At 34.7% G+C, this 7,448-nt stretch overlaps 1 long non-coding RNA gene across 1 annotated transcript; it reads left to right on the top strand.

Annotated features, from left to right (window-relative positions):
* The first annotated feature begins 4,221 nt into the window (after positions 1-4,221).
* On the top strand, positions 4,222-4,887 carry LOC147380800 (uncharacterized). Its single transcript, XR_015175091.1, has 3 exons — positions 4,222-4,353; positions 4,610-4,671; positions 4,769-4,887. It is a non-coding gene; the product is annotated as an uncharacterized LOC147380800 (long non-coding RNA).
* The last annotated feature ends 2,561 nt before the right edge of the window (positions 4,888-7,448 follow it).

Raw genomic sequence — 7,448 nt, 5'->3', positions numbered from 1 at the left:
CTCTCGATCGATCTCTCTTTCGATCTGTCTCCCTCAATAGATTTAATCTTTCACTCTATTTGATCGATCGATCTCGATCTAGATCTGATCCTCGTTCTTTCTACATGTCATCTAGATCTGTATCTCATCGTTACCTGTCCTTGATAGCTCGAAGTGACCTATCGATCTCACTAGCTATCTCTGATAACTCGGAGTGATCATATTGGTTACAAAGGCACTCTCACTTACTGCATCACCTCATACGATAAGCTAGGAATCATTGCGACTTCAACTTAGGTACTCTCTCTAATCCCTCTTCTTTATATAACTGTATTAAGGGTTTTTATTCGATATATTTAGATTTGGATTGAAGATTTAGGTTTTTTATCTGATATATTTCGTATCAATCTCGATACCAATAGATTCCTATATTTTGAAGCATGTAATTTTCTTTGAATAAGTAAGCGCAATCTTATATTTCGTATCATGTCTCACTGACTGCTCAAATAAAATCCCATATTGATTAGTCAATATGAATAGGAACGAAGTTGTTTTTATGAATGGGTCACTTCATTGGTTGAAAAACAATTGTGTATATATACTTGTGCTTGATTTGGATAAAATATTTGGAGGAGGATCCAATTGCCAAATGAGGTAGTTGGTGTTGGAGGGTTCGGTGTCACTGATCCAAATTTCGGAGGCTTGGGGATGACTATGTGGGTATTGAAGGATTACAAGGGAGAGGAATGGTAAGGTGGATGAGTGAGTCTAAGATGTATAAAAGGGCTCATGCCGAGTGTTTTCCCTATAAGCCAGAATAGTTTGGAGAAAATGTGGGAGGGAAGGCAACTACTAGGAACAATTTTTGTTAGGTGGAGAAGAAAACACGGTTTGATTTCTATTATGTTTTTTGTTTTTTCTTTCATTAGACTAAATGATAGGGAGTGTTCGAGTGAATTGGGTTTGAGGAGTAAAATTTTTCCCAATTATGTTATGGAAACTTTACTATCAGGTACTTGGGATATGTCACTTTTTGTTATTTTTGTTTGATTATACTGCAATTTTTTATTTATTATCTACACATTTGGATGATGTCAATTGGGATTGCCTAGTATTTCAAGTCTCCTCCTTGCACACCCCAGCGCAAGATTGGCTTTTGAATCTTGACTTAGGCAATGTGTTGTGTGGCCCTCATTTTCTTCTCGAACCTTTCTTTGTTTTTCTTCTCTAATGGTTAAGTTAATTTCCCTCGTTTCATTTGTTAGAAATGAAAATATCAAAATTTCCTCACTCATAATATTAACATACAAACATATAATTCTTGATCGTTGTATTATGTATTCCGATTGTTGGATTTTGTGTTAGAACGATAAGGATCATGTGTTTTCCATGAGTCACCCAATCCCAACCCATATATACACCCAATCCCAACCCATATATACACATACATTGCTCGACTTAAAAAATGGTGTATGAATCAGTGTGACACATTTTGTTGCACAACTTGCACCATAACTATGCCTTATATCTTGTAATTCAACAACGCTTGCTTTCCTTGGTTTCACATTTTCTAGCTAGTGCCAATTGTGCTTGTTTGATCACTCTTTAAGATTATCAAACCAATTCTTTTGTCATTATGACCCCTCACCCAAAGAATGTCATGGGGCACATTATCTATAGCTCAACAACCCAATGCATTTTTGGCCCATCCCTTTTATAGTCTGATAATTGGTTTCTAACTGTTGGATTTGAGTAACGTTGACATGTGTTCCCAAATCTTTTCTTACTACTCTACCCATGATTCAGCCTTTCTCATCTTCCAACTTCCAAAATGCCACGTGCAAACCCTATGATTGGACGATCTATATGGAAATCACCAGAAAATCAGACTGATCATCGGGTTGGCTTTGAGCAAACACAATGAAATATTTAGTAATCACAACAATGTAAAAGAAAAGTTACCTTGACAGCATTGGACTATTTAAATTATAAATGTAACCATAACTGCTTTTGAACCTTTTAATAAGTCTTAAAAAGACTTTTCCACATTGGATCTGATTCAAAGCTTAAGGGACCATGAATAATGAGATAGGCATTCTGATATCTTTTTTACATTGGTCTCTTTCATAACTTTGACGACTACAGGGTGCCTTCCAACAACAGGAACCAGTAGGTATATACATATTTCATGGCCTTTGTCCAACCTGCCTAACAATCAGAAGCTGAATTTCCTAGATTCACTTAATATTACAAATAAAAGGCATAATAAATGCATAAAAATATAAGAAATGGAAAGAAGAAAAAAGTGAAATAATTGTTTACTTGTCATACTTGTTGTAACAAAATGACATAGGAACAAGGGTTGCGTTTTGATTGTTTATCATTTTAGATGTATAATCTTTAGTATAATAGTGATGTGTCATTGTTACATTAACAAATCCAAACTCATTGTGTCTTATATAGTGTACATGGTGAATACTAGTACTAAATCTTTGACAGAGAAGCTGAACTCAATGCCGCAACCATCTACCAAGTCCTCTTCACAGTATAACGTTAGAAGTTCTTTTCAGAGACTAATCTACATTTTGTTAAAATTTGATTTTTCTAATTATCTTGTATAGAATATTAATACTCTTAATTGTTTGCAGGGGATAACATCATCAAACTATCCCACCCCAAGTGGTCAAAGGTGTAATTTGTGCAACCTCCATTTTACTAAAATCTATGTATGTGGGATACTTGTTCGTGTAGAGGTATTGTCCTCGGATTCCACTACAACATTTTTTATCTACAACGGCAGTTTATAACAGCGGATCATTATATCCGACGCTATATATGGACTTTTTTGCAGTGGATAATTGTATCCGCCGCTATAGGGACCCGTGCAAACGCAAAACATTCACTCTAAAAAGTTTCCTTTTTATTCAGTTCATATAGCAGCGGAACAATATATCCGCCGCTACAAAACCAATTTTCTTTTGTATAAAAAGTTCAGTTTAGTGAGTTCTTCTCATCAAATTTTTTTTTAATTGAATATAGCAACGGATTAATAGATCCGCCACTACAAAATCAGTTTTTTTTTAATATAAAAAGTTCGGTTAATGAGTTCCTCTTATCACTTTATTTTTAATTGAATGTAACAGCGGATTAACAGATCCGCCACTAAAAAATCAATTTTTTTTTAATATAAAAAGTTCGGTTAGTGAGTTCCTCTTTGTCAATTTATTTTCAATTGAATATAACAGCGGATTACCATATCCGCCACTATAAAATAAATTTTTTTAATATAAAATGTTTCGGTTAGTGAGTTCCTCTTTGGTTAAATTTAATATAGCAGCGGATTTGTAGATCCGCCACTAAAAAATCAATTTTTTTTAATATAAAAAGTTTGATTAATGAGTTTCTTTTTATCAATTTATTTTAAATTAAATATAGCAGCGGATTAATATATCCGCCACTAAAACATGAAATTTTTTATAAAAATTTTGATTTTCTGAATTTCTCCCTTTTAAATTGAATATAGTAGTGGATTATTATATCCGCCACTAAAAAAATTATTTTTTTAATGTAAAAAATTTGATTAATGAGTTCGTCTTTTGTCAATTTAAAAAAAAAAAATTAATATAGCAGCGGTTATTATATCCGTCACTAAAAAATCTATCTTTTTTTATAGAAAAAATTCGATTCAGTGAATTCCCTCGTCGAAAATGTTTTTAATTGAATTTAACAGCGGATTGTTTCTTCCACAGCTGTACAGTATATACTCCATTTTAAGAAATGCCGCACACTCGATTTGGCGCTAAATTTTTGCCTGGTAATTTTAGAGAACCAAGCGTCCAAGCTTCAAAAGTCATTTTCTCTCTACCATTTTCACTTCTCTTCTTTCTCATTCTCCCCATCTCTTTAAAATCCCTAAAACTTGAAGTTTTAACGATTTGTTCTTCCGTTCGAGTCTCGATTGGAGTTTCAGTCGACCCTTCCATTTAAAGGCTTGGTTCGACCCTGATTTCAACGTTTTGTGTAACACCTGCTTCATGGTTGCTGTCGTGAGGGTTGACGCCAGATTGTTTTGCCACTCTATTTGGCCTGCACTGCCAGGAGTGGAAGGAGGGACTTGAACCCTCAACCTCAGTTGCTACAAACCCTCCTCAATCTAATTGCTCCTTTCGATCTTGATTACTGGTGTAGTTCTTCAATTTCGATTCGCATCTCAGGTACTCTTTTATTTTCTTTTTGTAGAACCCTTTCTTAAGAATATCTAGGATTGTTGAGAATGGAGGTTCGGTCCCAATTTGTAAGACAGAAGTGGTGAATGTCAACATCAATCCGACTTGGAAACCAGTATGCCTGACTACACAGCAAATTGGTAGCAAGGCAAGTTTGTTGCTTTTTTATTTTGTGATTCTTTAAGTGCCTCGATAGCATGTTAAATAGAGAACAGAATATGCCACACGTCTCTGTACTTTGTAATGTCAAGTAACTCTCAATCTAACTTGATATGGATGCTTGCAGGTTTCAACACCATGAATCTTACTATCCTGGTGTTTCAACCACAATGTAGATAACAAAATAGTGCCTTGTGTTCTATGCTTATATTATTTGCTTCCTAACAAATTTTTGTTTGATGCAGGACAATCCCTTAGTTATAGAGTGTTTTGATTTCAATAGCAACGGCAAGCATGAACTTATAGGGTAACCAATTAATGCTTGGGCCACATTACTTAGCTTTCTGATGTTATCAGTTGTTTTATTCCTTGTTATATAACATTTCATCCATTTAATCCAACAGAAAACTTCAGATCTCAGTGGCAGAATTGGAAAGACTTCACAAGGAAAAAATTGGAGAAAGGTTACACAGGCCCATCTTTTGCTCGGAAGGATCATATGAAGGTAATTATTTTTAATGACTTATTGAATGAAGTTGTTGTGTCACAGTGCTTATGTTACAACATTTTCTCTACAGACGCTTAAGGTCAACTTTTCGTTGATTTGTCGAGAAAACACTATATAGTTTTTTGGACTATATCTCTAGTGGATTTGAACTCAATTTTATGGTTGCTGTTGATTTCACAGGTATATAGCTTCCATGCTCTACAATTGGATAACAGAAGAATAACTAAAATAGTAACTCTTTAGGAAAAAAAAAACTGTTAGAGGTCTAATGAAATTGCTCATCGGTAACTCATTGAATGCATGACAGGTGTTTTCCTTCCAACTCCCCCTTGTATGCACTGCAATTGGATAGCATTTAATTTCTTTTTGTTTTCATTTACCATTAGTCACTGCTAGGAATATGGAGTTAAAGAGAGTTGGTGATGCGGATTAGAAACTCCGATGTTAGTTTTCAGTGTTCATGTTAGCGGCCTCTGGTGCAGTTGGCCAGCTTGTTGGACAATTTGCCAAGTTGATGGGTTGCTATGTGGTTGGAAGCACCAGATCCAAAGAAAAGGTAACTTTTATAGGAGGTTCATGTCACTTAGTATCTAAACATAAAAAGCGTCTACAATTATGAATGCACCACCACATCATTTTTGTCACCTTTGTGTCATTCCAGCATTTTCCCATGGGGAATCCATTACTCTGTATGTAATCATAAATGAAAAGTATTCATTCTGTAGAAGTTGCTGGCATTACAAATTTTATGAATTTCATTTTGCAGGTTACACCAGGTAAACATTTGTGGGGTGTAATTAGTCCATCTGTTACAAAGAAACAACTAGAAGATGAATTTTTGAAGTTTGGAAGAACAGAGGACTTTAAAATCCTCAAGGACCAAAATTCGGCTCTTATCACCTATTGATTATGCTTCCTTCCATGCAAGAAAGATGGATAATCAGGGAGTTGGGAGAGACCAACCATATGGGTTTGGGCCACAACTAGATAGACTTCCAGCTGTAAGCATCATTCTTCCTAAAGGCTTACTTATTATTTTTGGTATTTGTTTATTATCACAGGTTTTATTTTCTAGACTATTTTCCATATTATGACTGCCCAGAGATAGTGATTAATTGGAATGGCTATGCTTTCCTTGTTTAGTCAATTTTTTTTCCATAGGAGATTCATGATGGGATAACTACTCTCTCTCATTATTTCCCATTTTCATGCCGGTATGTTGTATCATTTTTGCAGCCCCGAGATTGTGAATTGCTTTGCAAGAACAGGATTGGATATGCTCACAAAACACTTTATCGAGGCCAAGTGTTTTTTTTTTTTAACATTTACATCAGCTCATGGATATAATTGAGTGTTTTTTTTTTTTCATTTACATCAGCTCATGGAACTCTAGCTACATTAGTCTTCAATTTGGATTGAAGAAGTATCAATCTTCGATTTCAGATACTTATTCTTCTTGTAAATTTCTCTTCTTTGACAGGTCAAAGAAGTGTACTATGGGTGTTGTTTGTTGCTGTTTACATGATGAGGACTTTGAAGAGTATGTAAATCCCAACAGTTTTGTTTACAGAAACTGTTTCTGTCTCAGATGCTTTGTTCAGAATTGCTTAAATGCAGTATGTTTTTTAATTTTAAGTAATCCAGTTTTAACTTTTTTATTTTTCCAGTTATCCGTTTTTTCTTTTTTTTTCCGGCATTAATAAGAACCATAGGCAGTGTTGCTGACTGCATTTGTAATTTTTGCCATTTTATTACATCTAACCATCTTGGATATATAGAGCATCTTCATTCTATCCTACTAAAACCTCACTAGATCATATGGTGTGGGAGAAGAGTAAGGGAGAAGGAGGTTACACGTGGAAAGGTGAAGAAGGGGAAGTGGCAAGGGTTTGAAGCGATCTTGAATTTATTGGCTTCAATTTTCTTTTAGTTTTGTTTGGCTTGGCCATTTCACCTATTTGCTGCCATATGGTTTAAAGTTCTGGTTTGTGTTGGAATGTAGTGTATTAAACTATATTAACTGCATGCAATAGAACATAGTGTTCTAACATGTCTTTGTTGCTTGAATCTTTCCTTTTGAGAGCCATTAGTAAGAAATTTAAAGATTCTTGGACATAATATGGCTCATTTTCTGCTCTCTTTTTTTTTTTGGTGCTTCCACAATACCATCGATAACTAAAGTCTAGACATGACACACATTACAAATGGTTTGGTTCAAATTATAATCTCATCATTACAAAACATTATAATGGTTTGGCTCATTTTCTACATTTTTTTTTGGCCGCTTCCATGCTTTGATTTTAAGGCATAAGAAAAGGATAATAGGAGTCCTAGTGAGTGTGCTGTTTGTTTGGAGAACTTCAAGCTGTGTGAGAAGTGTTGATTACTTCCAATATGCAAGCATAGTTTTCATGCTCAATGTGTCGATTCATGGTGTTGATGACACCCATTTGTCCAATTTGTTGAACAAGTGCCATTCTACGAAGGGAAACAACGAATTAATCATTCAGATGAGGTTGAATTTGAATTAAGAGAGATTCAATCAGTTGTAGTTGGGACTTAAATCAGTTCCCATT

This window comes from Akebia trifoliata, unplaced genomic scaffold, assembly GCF_017979445.1.
Source record: "Akebia trifoliata isolate Shusen 1 unplaced genomic scaffold, ASM1797944v1 Contig00977, whole genome shotgun sequence".
Classification (NCBI taxonomy): Eukaryota; Viridiplantae; Streptophyta; class Magnoliopsida; order Ranunculales; family Lardizabalaceae; genus Akebia; species Akebia trifoliata.
The sequence above is the reverse complement of the archived record's forward strand: the minus strand, read 5'-3'. Positions and strand labels throughout refer to the sequence as shown.